The 12,636-nt window shown below is 38.3% G+C and overlaps 1 pseudogene across 1 annotated transcript; it reads right to left on the bottom strand.

Moving 5' to 3' along the window:
- Window positions 1–595: 595 nt before the first annotated feature.
- LOC307055626 (3-hydroxyisobutyrate dehydrogenase, mitochondrial-like) lies at window positions 596–4,515 on the bottom strand (annotated as a pseudogene). The gene is made up of 2 exons: window positions 4,504–4,515; window positions 596–1,617 (listed from the first exon to the last, which is right to left on the bottom strand). The product of its transcript is annotated as a 3-hydroxyisobutyrate dehydrogenase, mitochondrial-like (transcript).
- Between the last annotated feature and the right edge of the window lie 8,121 nt (window positions 4,516–12,636).

Raw genomic sequence — 12,636 nt, 5'->3', positions numbered from 1 at the left:
GTTGAAAACAATTTTAGTTTTATTTGTAAAGTGGAGTAAATAATATCCTGAGTGAAGTAGGCAGCGTTTTAGCTGAAGATGCTCAGGAATCAAACTTTTGAAAAAGGCCAATCAGCTAGCTAGCTAGCAGTTACCATCAGTGGCTTGCAGAAAAAAAAATTACAGATGATATGTTTGTTAAATAGATAAAAAGAATAAGCAGTTTAAAATGGGTGAAAAATCCCAGGATCTATTGTGACCTAGACCAGAGGTCCCTAACCTTTTTGGAACCAGGGACCGGTTTCCTGGAAGCAAATTTTTCCAGGGAGGGGAGGCGGGGTGTGTGGGGTTCAGGCGGTAATGTGAGCCATAGGGAGCGGCAGATGAAGCTTATAGCTGGCTTGCTTGCGACTCACCTCCTGCTGTGCAGACCACTTCCTAAGAGGCTGTGGACTGGTACCCGTCCGAGGCCAAGGGGTTGGGGACCCCTGACCTAGACACTCAAAAGCAGACAGTTGACCTTTGACTAAGCCCATTTTCCTGTGGAGTGAGCCATAAGGGGCTCCAAGACACAGTTTGGTTTCAATGTTTCAGTGTTCACAGCCAGAGGGCAAACTCAGAATGTCTCCTCCTCTTGCAAAAACTGGACCACGAATGAGAAGTAGCCCTTCACGCACAACATCCCTGCAGATCTGATGGGCTTGACTGCCCAGAAGGATTGGGCTCTTCGTGCTGGTAGCAGAGCCTCATGCTAATCCCAGATCCTTAGCCATGAGTGTTGCTCCAAATCCGCCCTGATAGTAATTAGCCAGGTGAACTCCATCCATCACCCCAGGTACAGGATTGTAAGTGTCACTTGACCAACATCGTCCTAAGCTCGTATTTAGGATTTTAGCCAAGAGTATTGGGTCAAGCCCTAACCTGAGTCCCAGATTCATAGCTTCAGCAGTTCCAATCCTACTAATAGCTAACAGCAAGTGTTTGCAGATCTTCGAAGCCTGGCCAGTCCCAACAGCTCCACGATGCACCACATGGGAGCCCATGCACCACAGCAGCTCAACCCCTCCCATCCTAAATGTGAGGTTGCCAGACCGAGCCGTTCCCACACCACCAGAAACAGGGGCATCCGAGAAAACTGCTCCCATTTTCTCAACTTCTTTGGCCAATTCTCTCAAAACCATAGGATCAACAGTACTAGAATCTATTAATAGTCTTTCTTCACTTTTTTTTGATTCCATTTGCTCCAGTATAAGCTTCTAGCGCATTGATGCACTGTAATAATTCTGTCACCTTTTTCGGCTACATCCGCTGCAGAAGACACTACCGGGTTCACTTGCATCTAGCAGCTCTTTGCATGCATCAGGGAACACATCAGCAATAGTGAGTGGCTAGCCATGTTTCAAGAGCTCTTTTGCCATTGGATTCCCCACGTTGCCTACTCCAATGAATCCAACTGGAGTCTTGGAAGCTACTGACCTAGAACACAGCACTGCAAGGCTGGCCACCGACGGCTGCTGTGGACGACTCCCTGTACCAGAGGCAGGAGGTGGCTCCACGGAGACGGAAGGAGGCTGACACGTTGCCCGCGCCCCTCCTGCCCACGGTGACCTCCTCGACTCCCGGCTCACCCACTGGCTGCTATAGGGTGCGTGGTGCGGAGGGCCGGCTCGGCTGTGGCGATTCTTAATACCTCTTTGGTACTAGGTTACACATACAATTTCACCTAGTGAGCGATTTAACAGAAGGAATCTTTTTCTACGGCATTTTTGTGGCACAGCAGATAGAAGCGAAGTCACTATTTCTTTGAAAAACTGAACTAAAAATTTATAGGAAGTCATGATTCATTCTACAAATATGCTGAGTCAAAGAAATGTGGAAATTGATGCGATGGAGGAAGAGCGCTAGACTTCCCTGATGCTCAACTGGGACCTTTCTTCTGGTGTCAGAACATGGTTGTGTAAGTCCTTTAATCCCAGTGGATTTTCCAAAAATTCCAGAATCTTCAGATTTTGGTAGCCCCTGTTTACTGCCTTTGCCCCTCCATGCCAGGCCCCCACCCCACCCCGCACACATTTATTTTTTGCCAGTTGTCCTCCGGGGGGCTTTTCTTAATATAGTTATTGCAGCAGTTTGTTAGACTACTGACCCCCAGTGAAAAATGCCCCTCCACCCGTTTTCTCACCCTGTGTAGTTTTGTTCCACCTTGACCTGGGTTTGGTCACATGACTTGCTTTGGCCCAATGGCATATCAAGAGCTGAAGCTTGGAGAGTACTCGTGCTTTAGGGCTTGTCCTCATGGAAACCTGACATGTTAGGAAGCCTGGCTAACCTAGTGGAGAATAGGCCCAGGCCACAGCCAGCATCAATGTCCAGACATGTGAAAGCAACCAGCCCCAGTCCAGCAACCAGATGATGGCAGCCTCAGTAGTCACCTCAGGTGAAAGCAAGATAGATCCACCCAGGGGATCCCAGCCCATTCTGCTGATTCACAAATTATGAGGAGATAAAGTGCCTGCTGTTTTAAACCACCAAGCTTAGGAGTAGTTCATCACACAGAAAGAGATATAACTATCTTCACCGTTAGATTATCTTCCCATTTTATACCATGTTTCCCCTCAAACCACTGCTCCTTTATCCAAGATTCTAGAAAAGAAATAACAACTGATGAGGCTGACAGAGCCTTAACATTTTTTAAAAGCCTTATAAACTTTTAAAATAACTATGTTAATAAAATCAATATTTATTTGATCACAAAATTATTTTCTTCAGTTGCCTTAAGAAGTAATGCAGAATTGTACTAAGTTTATAAATCGGGAGGCTCTAAAAATGTGTTATTCCTTGGATTCAAGTCCTAGTGTACTTTATGTGGGCATTCACGTTTGCAAAATGATTCCAGGAAATTTGCGATTTCATTTTACAACTTTGGCCTAAGGAGTCTTATGATATTTTACCTGAGAAAAATAATACATTAATTCCACTTTCAGCTATTAAACCCATGGCTTCCTGTATTTTCTAAATTCCCTATCAGTAAAGAAGACTACGTATAGCGTACAAGACTGTCATGATTAAGAGGAAGGTAGTACAGAAAGAACCTGTCAAATTAGGCATTGCCCAGTCATGTCAGTATACTAACGTGGGGAGCCACAGGCAGCTTGAAGCCTGGAAAAAAGACAGATACAATGTAATGATTATCCTAAGGATCCGGATAATGATTCCTATGATTTTCTTTTAAATATTAATGGCAGAGGATTCTGGGGAAATGATGGTGGCTACAGAGAAGATTTTTATCCCTGAATATGCCACCCCTCCCCTAAATACACAAGCCCCCACCCCCACAAAGAAGAAAGAAAAGCATCTAGAATAGCAAGATCAAAAACCCACAGACAACATCTACAACAAGGTTTCCACATGAACTGCAACATACAGCCAGGTAGGAACAAATCAACAACAGGAAAAAGACCTACATATGTGTATCCCAAGGTGTGTGGGAGGAAGACGAGGGAAGGACTCTCTCTCTCTTTCAGGAGAGCCAAAGGTTACTATGGTTCAAGAACTCACTGAGATTGAAAAACTCACTGAGAACAGCGACAGAAACCGGGAGTGAATGTTGCAGGCTCCACTTTGCAGCTGAGTGCAAGAACTTTGAAATGTTCTGAGGATGCCAAGTGTTCTGGGGTCTGTGAAACCTTGACACCTATCAAACCAAAGCACCATTCCAGAACAAATCCCCATACTCAACAAGGACAAGAAAGAGGAGCCCTGGGTAAATGGGCAGAGGAGGGCCGAGGAGGAAGATTTTAGAAATTTTAAGGTCATTTTTAAAAATTATGTTGTGAAGATAATAGAAGATAGTGAGCCCTGGAGTTCTGAAGCTAGAAATTATATTCTGATCTATGATTCCCTCCTAAAGTGGAAACTTATTTCATTTAAAAATGAGTGACAGAAGAGTATTCCACTCACATCCTGTAGAAAATCAGTGAGAAAAAGAAAGAAAAAAGAAGGGTGAAAAGAAAGTTCCAGCAAATCCTGAAAACGTGACAGAAAGACACGTCCACAGAACAAATGAAATTTATTGCCTGATATTGCGGAAAAAGTAAAAGAAATTTTAAAAGGAATAGAAACTGGCTTTAAGAAAAACATAAAAGAAATTAGAAAAAATCAGAAATGAAGTGATTGGAGAATAGCAAGATTTGAAAAGGTGAAAAAATTCAGTAAGTAATTTGTTTAAAAAAAATCATGTCTCGAGAGAAGGTTAAACTAGAAGGAACACAAGTTTGAATAAACACAGTGGATAATGCCTCCTTGGAGAAATAGCTGATTTCAAATCCAGCATAAGAAACGAACTAGATGTTCCTGTTACACCTTGTCGTACAAGAGAGCTGGGAAGACTTCAAAGACTACTGTGGTTGTGTGGAAAGGACTCAGGAGCCAACTTGAACAGGATCCGTGAACCTAAGAGGGGACAATCTCTGCATCGATATTTATAACAACCTCACTGAAAACAACAACAAAGAAAGAAAATACCTCATTAGTCATCTTCGGAAGCTACTTTGCAGTCAACCTTTCTCTCTCCTGTTTTTTCTTTTTTTGTAAAACTGGTAAATAAAATAAAAGAAACATTTATTCTTCCTTTCCTAATTAAACTGTAACTCAGGGCAACCAAGTAGTTGATGAAATAATCTTCTAGCTAGTAAATGAATAATAATCTAATTAGTAGAATATCACCATTTGGTACCCTTAATAAATTAATGGATCTAGACATTGATCATTAATGGCTGCAACGTCACAGTAAGACAGACACTTTATAGTTCCTTTTGGAATTCATCAATATTATCTATGAAGTAAACTTGACAAAAAACCACACCTGAATTATGTCAGTGCTCTAGATCTATCTACCAACTGACAGTAAATACATGGGCCAAAGGAGCATGATAAATATAGAAGCATAAAGGGGATGCAATCAGCATAATCCAGACAGTTGGGAACCCTACTGGATGAATGCTTTGAATTCAATGACAAATACTTGCAAGAAAAATGAGCAAATTGAGTTCTTTTAAACCTATACTTTAAAAGAAATTGTGTTTGGATCAGCAATCAAATAAATAATGGTTATTAAAATAAAAATACATTTATAGGACAACCAAGGAAACATGAACTGACTGGCTATTTGTTGATATTAAGGAATTATTATTATTTGCGGATGTGTGATAATGACATAGTTGAGCTTAAAAAGGGCAGTTCTTGCATTTTAGAAATATGTATACTGACGTTTTCACTGAGAAAAAGAAATCTGGGATTTGCTTTAAAATTGCTGGGGATTATGGTGGTAGTAGTAAGAGAGGGTATAGAGAAAATATATTGGCCTGAAATTGACATTTGATGAGAACAATTGATGAAAGTTTCTACTTCTTTCTTTTTACTTCTGTAGATGTTTGAAATTTTCCATACTAAAACATGTTTTATAAATGTAGATGGCTTGCAATTTGCTCTTCTGAGCTCTCAGAAGGCAAAAAGCCATTCTTAAATTAGGAGCTTTCTTCTCTAGCCAAGAATTCTAATGATAATTGTGTCCCAACTGGCCAGTGCACTCAGATTGCTCTGAGATCTGTTGGTGGAAAAAAAATCAGCACAAACAATAAAGAGGCTCTTTAGTCTTAGAAGAAAACAACAAAGAGTAAAGGCTGCTGCTAGGTCTAGGGCAATAGTGTAGCATCAGTATAAGGCAAAATATTAGTTTCTTCCAAAATCCACTTGTTACTACTGTGTATACTTTTGCAGCAAAATATCTTTTCTACATTGTCAGCATTAAAGTAAATTTACTATTTAGGTGGCATTTAAACTGTCATATGCTCAAAGCCTAGAAAGAATCCCCTAGGCTGAAATGACATTAAATCTTATTTTGGCCGTTGTAGTGTATTCTCCAGTCCTACTTGCTTTGTCTATAACTGTCCTAAAAAGGTGTGAGGAGATCTGCCAATATTAATGCCAGGATTCAAAATGAGTTCTTTGCAGCTTGCTTCCTTCAGGATCTTCTGCCCTCAGACCCATGTATTTACTTAATGCCTCAGATTATTGTATATGTCACATCTTTCCAACTAGAAGACAAGCTCCTTTAAGGGCAGTGACTAGTCTCATCAACATCGAATTTACTCCAACACTAGTGCTTTCAAAATGTGTGTTGCTTAGTATATGTCTGACCGTAAGAAGTTATAGAAACAATTCTACTCTAACTAAATAATAATGATACTACTACTACTATTTCTACTACTACTGCTAATAAAATGTATGAAATAGAGTATACATGGGAAAATAAAGATAACACTGGAAATCCCAGACTATAAAATGAATGATCCCAAAGCCACTGGCCAATCCATTGACTGTAAACAGTTACTTGTGAATTGGTCAACATTTAAATGCATAATTGAGAGAAGGGTTAAAACAAATTTTATTACCAAAAAACACAATTTTTATACCTACAATTTTTGAGCTCAACTAACCTGTAGTTTTCACAGAAATAGATGAGATTCAAAGTATTCATTCAGGTTCCTAAATGATCCATTCCCTATCTTTCCTTATGAAACAATCAGTTATAACTCTAATAATTTGTCAAGGATTCACCAATCTCTACTTCCTTTATTTTCCAAGGTTTGGTATCATTACAAAATCAAGTCCTTTGGCGGAATTTAATAGTTTCAAAATCCCTCATCAGTATTATTCACTGGGATAAAATAACATGAAAATTTAACAAACACTGACTATGTGCTGAGAAATGATCCTTCAGTGATTCACTCAAGGTGGAGACTAGCATTCAGGCTGCACCTGAGGTAGAATTTGAATTCCAAAGTGGACCTTTAAACCACAGCTCATCTTCTCTTTTTAAAACCATTAGAAATAAGCCTGTTGCCTGACCTTTGAGATTCTGCAGAGAGACCATATTTACATCTTTTGTCTCTTTTAACTTCCCTAGTCCCCTTCTCTACTTTCAGAATAGTGATTCCCAGATAAGTACAATGAGTTCAAACAGTGTGGTTAAAGGGGTAATTAGTCTGCTCTGCAGCCAAGTTACTCACAGAATAAATAAGTTGGCTTTCACAGTTGTTAGTTTCTTCCTGGGCTTTGTTTAGAGGGGTCTCAGCTCAAGCAAGCAGCCTGTCAGCAGCCTGAAATAACTCTGTGGAAATCTAATGGCATATATGTCTATGAAACCTTTTATTCAATCTTAGGTGCATAATTTTACTACTTCTTTAGGCCTGGAAAAGGATATTCAGCTACAGAAGGACAGAAAAGAAAATGTGTATAATACCTCATGCCTGCCTCACACCCTAAAACCTTATTTTACCGTTTCATCAGAAAATGATGTATGCTGTAAGAACATTTTTTTAATTATTTGATCAAATATTTAAGTGCACTAAGTCTCTGTATTTATTAAAGCAAATATAGTTACCTTTCTGTCCCTTTCTAAAAGAAAGCAAAAGATACAGTTCTTTTTTCTTAAGACTCAGGGTTTATGGATATTAATTATTACACTATATTGACACCCAGACATGTTTATAGGAGGCTTTTGAGACATACAGAGCTATTTATTCCCATACCAAATGGCACTTCTTTTTCCTCTGCCTTCTGCTTGTATTTTTTCTGTTGCGATTATATCCTACTGAGGCTGCTACATGTCTTTGTTTGATTTGAGGTTCTGAAGCTAAGACTGTATAGTCTCCTTTTTACAGAATAATAATGGGTTTTATGACTGTTTGCCTTCAGAAGCCTCCTTTTCCACTCATTCTCATTTCATATCTATGGTGAGGTGTCTAAAACAGATGAGTTAGTTCTGAACTGGTGATATATAAATCAATTATTATTTGATTCATATTCAAAGCAGCTCCTCCTAAAATAGTGGCCTTCCTGCCTGTGGGATGTAGTCTAACCTACTGCCTGGATCTACACCCACCAACATCCATATTTTGTCTATTGTTACCTTGGACACTTGTAGGAACTGAGTGAGTTTCTGTTTCTATAGTGTCCATTGACAGACAAATGAATAAAGAAAATATGGCACATATGTAGAATGGAATGTTATTCAGCCTTAAAAAATAAGGGAATCTTGCCATTTGCAACAACTTGGATGAACCTTGAGGGCATTATGCTAAGTGAAATACGTCAGAGAGAGAAAGACAAACACTGCATAATCTCACTTTTACGTGTAATCTAAAAACGCTGTTCTCACAGAAACCGAGTAGAATGGTGGCCGTCAAGGGCTGGGGAGTGGAGGAAATGGGGAGTTGTTGGTCAAAGGGTATAACCTTCCAGTTATAAGATGAATAAATCCTGGGAGTCTGATGTACAGCATGGTGACTATAGTTAACAACACTATTGCATACTCAAAAGTTTCTGAGATAGTAGATCTTACATGTTCTCATCACACACACACACACAAAGGTAATTAATTGTGTAAGGTCATGGATGTGTTAACTAACCTTATTGTGGTAATCATTTTGCAATATATACATGTATCAAATTATGATGCTGTACACCTTAAACTTATACAGTGTTATATGTCAATTACATCTCAATAAAACTGGAAAGAAGAAAAAGATTCACATGGAGAAGGGTAAGGCTGGTAGAAAAAAGCCACCGCCTTGAGCAGTACCGAGGTGGGCGGAAAGCCATGGGGCTCTATTAGCACTGCTGGGGAGGCTCTGCTCCCACGTGTGGGGAGGGGGTAGGACAGCACAGCTGTGATCCTTATTGCAGACCCTAGGCAGCCTCAGGCAACTTTTCAAAGTTAGATGCTGAAAACCAATAAATGTAATTATAAGGAAGAATTACAGAAATGTCTTTATTCTACTTCTGGTCCTCTTGGCAACTTTTTCTATCTAAAAGCTGCGCCCTGCAGTTCTCAAAGCGGGAACATTAACATGGACCAGAAGTTTCCAAACTTTTCATCATCAACCCCTACACCAAAAGAAAAGTTGAAATTTTATGACCCCTAGTATATGAAGTATCTTGTGTGTTTTTAATATTTATCAAGAGAACATTTAACGGTTACCTACTATGTGCCAAGAGAAAATAAAAATAAGACACAGACTTTAAATGCAGACTTTTCTCCGGTATTATTCTTCCTTTTAACTTCAGTATAAGAACTATTGAGCTATTTCCTGTCCCAGTAAGGGGATAAGCAGACGATTACAGAATCCTGTGATCTCTTCCCAAGTTTGCAACTATAGGGTTGGTCCTAGAATTGCTCAATAACTTTGTATTTTGATTTAAGGGGAAACTAAAAGAACTTCCTGTCCCAAAGTAACTCTGCTTTGCGGAGACTGGAGGTGCCGTGCAACTGACTCAAGATACTGTTTATTTGTTTAAACAGTTAAATAAGTAGTTTCTATTTAACAAGTGAGCACAAATTTTCACAACAGTACCTACCCCATGACATAACTCAGACAAAAACTCTGAGGGAAAGGAAAACTATATGGGCAAAAAGTCCAGGTTCCATCCACTGTACGTGGGATATTGATAGGCTTGTAAAACTTACAGAGGTACCTGGGGGTACCCAGGAACCCTGGGTATTTAGTATACAGATCAGCAAAGGATGGTGGAAAATAAGACGACACCAGGTCAGGGGAGAAATTAAGCAGGTGAAGCTGGTCTTTTATATTCTTTTCCCTTCTGATACACCACTGCTCGTTCATGTCCAGAATATGTTCTGTATCCTCAGTAGACCTACACACACACACACACACACACACACACAGACACGTGTGTAGCACACAAACATGCACACATGCATGCATGTACACATACATGGAGTCCCCAGTCTTCTCAGTTAAAATTCAGCTTGTAGTAACTAAAGAAAATTTATAATGTCCTAGATTTTATAGATTTTAAAAATACTTGCACTTTAAGAGAAAACTTTTAATGTCTGAAAATCCCTTATGACGAAGGAAGTTATTTCTGATATTGGAGGTTGACAGTTTCACAGAGATAACTTCAGGAGCACAGAGACATGCCTGACCCTCTCCCCACGCACCATCTGGGGAGAATTCACCAACACACAGGCTCAATCCCTCTGCTAAGTCAAAATCAAGTATACCAACATCATTATTTCACAGAGAATACCCTACCTCATGTTAGGCATTCATATGTATTTTATTTGTTGAAGAGAGGAAGAAGATATAAAGGAGGGAATCATCCGAAATTACAGAGTACACCATTTAAGTCAATATAGATATTTAAATTTAAGGTAAAATTCAATGATAATTTCAAATTATATGTGGAGTTTTATTTACTAAAGAATATTTTGCAAAGTTCAACTCCTATTTTAACTTATATTTTCAGAGAAGGTATTTGGTCCAAATGAAGAATACCTTCAATCATTGTTCTTTTATTGCAAGCAAAAAAGGATTTATACTTCTTTTCATGAAATATGGTTGTTTGACAACAGAAGGATAAATATTTTATATTTTTAGAAACAACAGTCAGGCTACTGATATTCTTAATTAGTTTTAATAAATCTGAATGCTTCTTATCATCTACTCTTTAGCTTGTACCTGAGGAGTTGAATACCTCCGGGAAGATATGTGCTCCAGACCCGTAAATATGCAGTTCACAGAGCCCACCACCAGAGGGCAATAAAGAAGTCAAATCTTGAAACCATGGAGTGAAAATAGTGGGAGTTTAAATAAAAGCAACATTTCACAGTATGCTTTTCTGACCAACGTTATATCTAATAACTTAATGGATTGTATGTACATGGATTCTGAAAAGTCAGCAGCACACGTCACTGGTCAATTTCTATGATAAGGAGAACGTAATTGGAGTGTAGAAAAACAGTATACTTACATCTTAAAATTCCACCCCTACAGAATCTACTACTCACTACTGAAAAATGGTAAGAAGAATAGCTTTCTGTGTCTCAGTCACCAGTTAACATTTTCAAGAGTAGAATTTATCTTCCTATGATGCTCAAATACACAGGAAAAATGCATATCTAGGACAATGGATAAACTCTATATGACATGTGAAAATAATTCTTCAAATGGAAAAAGTAAAAGATCTACAAGGAACAGTTTTATATGCATTAGTGTGGATATATACATAAAGAGGCTCTAAGAAACATAAAAATCACTTCCAGGAAGTAATTTTAGGTAGAAGAGAATTAACATGGATGAGGAAGAAAAGAGAGTTGGTTTTAAGATAGTTTCATTTACTTGTTTTTTTGTGTTTATTTATTTGTTTTATTTATTTGGTCTTTGGAATATAAGGAAACAGTGGCTTTCACATCCGTATCCCAGTTGAACAAAGGGACCGAGGTCTATACTGGAGCCCAGCCATTGTTTGACTATCTTGTAATAATACTGGTGAAATACAGCCAAATCATTTGAACTACAAGCATCCTCTCTGACAATAATCTTAAGACATCAACATTATAAATTAAAGAAAGGAAAGAGAGAATACTGTTTTCTTTAGAGAGAAAATACAGATTCTGGATCAAATCAATAATGTCAGCAAACCTCATGGCTGTAAAATATTCTGCTGCCTATCATTTAGATCATGCCTCTAGAAGAGGGAAACTGGGTGATAATTTCCCCAGATTTTATATTTAATTCAAATATTTTAGATAAGAGGCATCTCTAGTAAAACACTGTATCATTGATTTTTTCCAAAATGATAGCTCACAGGAGTTCCTCTTTCCTTCTCAAATACATATGGGGAAATGGAGGTGGGTGGGTTAGAGGAACTATCTAAATAGAGCATAGTCATCAACAGTTTGATTTTTTAAAATAGAAATTTCTATTTAAATTGTTTCCAGAGACAGAAACACACAGAGACAATTCCATGTGACAACAGTGGAACGGACCAGAGTGATGCAGCTGCAAATCAAAAAATGCCAACACCAGTGATTGATGGCCACCACCAGAATCTGGTTAAGACAAAGAAGGATCCTCCCCTTGAGGTGTCAGAAAGAACATGGCCCTCTCAACACTCTGAGTTTGATCTTCTGGCCTCTAGAGCTGTGATAAAATAAATTTCTGTTCTTTTAAGCTAACAAGTTTGTGGTATCTTGTTATGGTAGCCCTAGAGATAACAGTATTTGATTCCTGAGATGGCAACTGTATTCAGACTATGTAATGACTATTCCAAGATGATCAACAGACACAAAGATAAAGAAAGGCAAAACTGAGACTAAGCCCAGTTCTTTTTATTCCCAGAATAATAAATGATTTTTTAATTAATTTAGATCTCTTTGTCTAACCCCTCTGCTTTTCAAAAGACTATGTGCGACCAATCAAGTATTAATATGTTATATTTTCATTTTAATTCATCTCAAATTATTTCTAATTCCCCTTATGAGTTCTTACTTGACCCATGAATTATTTAGGAATATATTGTATAATTTCCATTTGTGATTTTCAACAAATTTCTTTCTGTTAACAGTTTCTTATTGCATTCTGTTGTCATCTGAGAGCACTCTTTGTATTGTTTATATCCTTTAAAATGTACTGAAATTTGTTTTATGGCCTAGCATATAGTATATCCATGTGCATTTGAAAAGAATGTATATTCTGATGCTGTTGGGTGGAATGTTTTATAGATGGCTGTTAGGTCTAGTTGATTGATAATGTTGTGCAAGTTTTTTTATTTTCTTGTTGATCTTCGGTC

This window comes from Hyperoodon ampullatus (assembly GCF_949752795.1).
Source record: "Hyperoodon ampullatus genome assembly, chromosome: 7".
Lineage (NCBI taxonomy): Eukaryota > Metazoa > Chordata > Mammalia > Artiodactyla > Ziphiidae > Hyperoodon > Hyperoodon ampullatus.
Note: the sequence above shows the minus strand (reverse complement) of the source record. Positions and strands in the feature narration are given on the sequence as shown.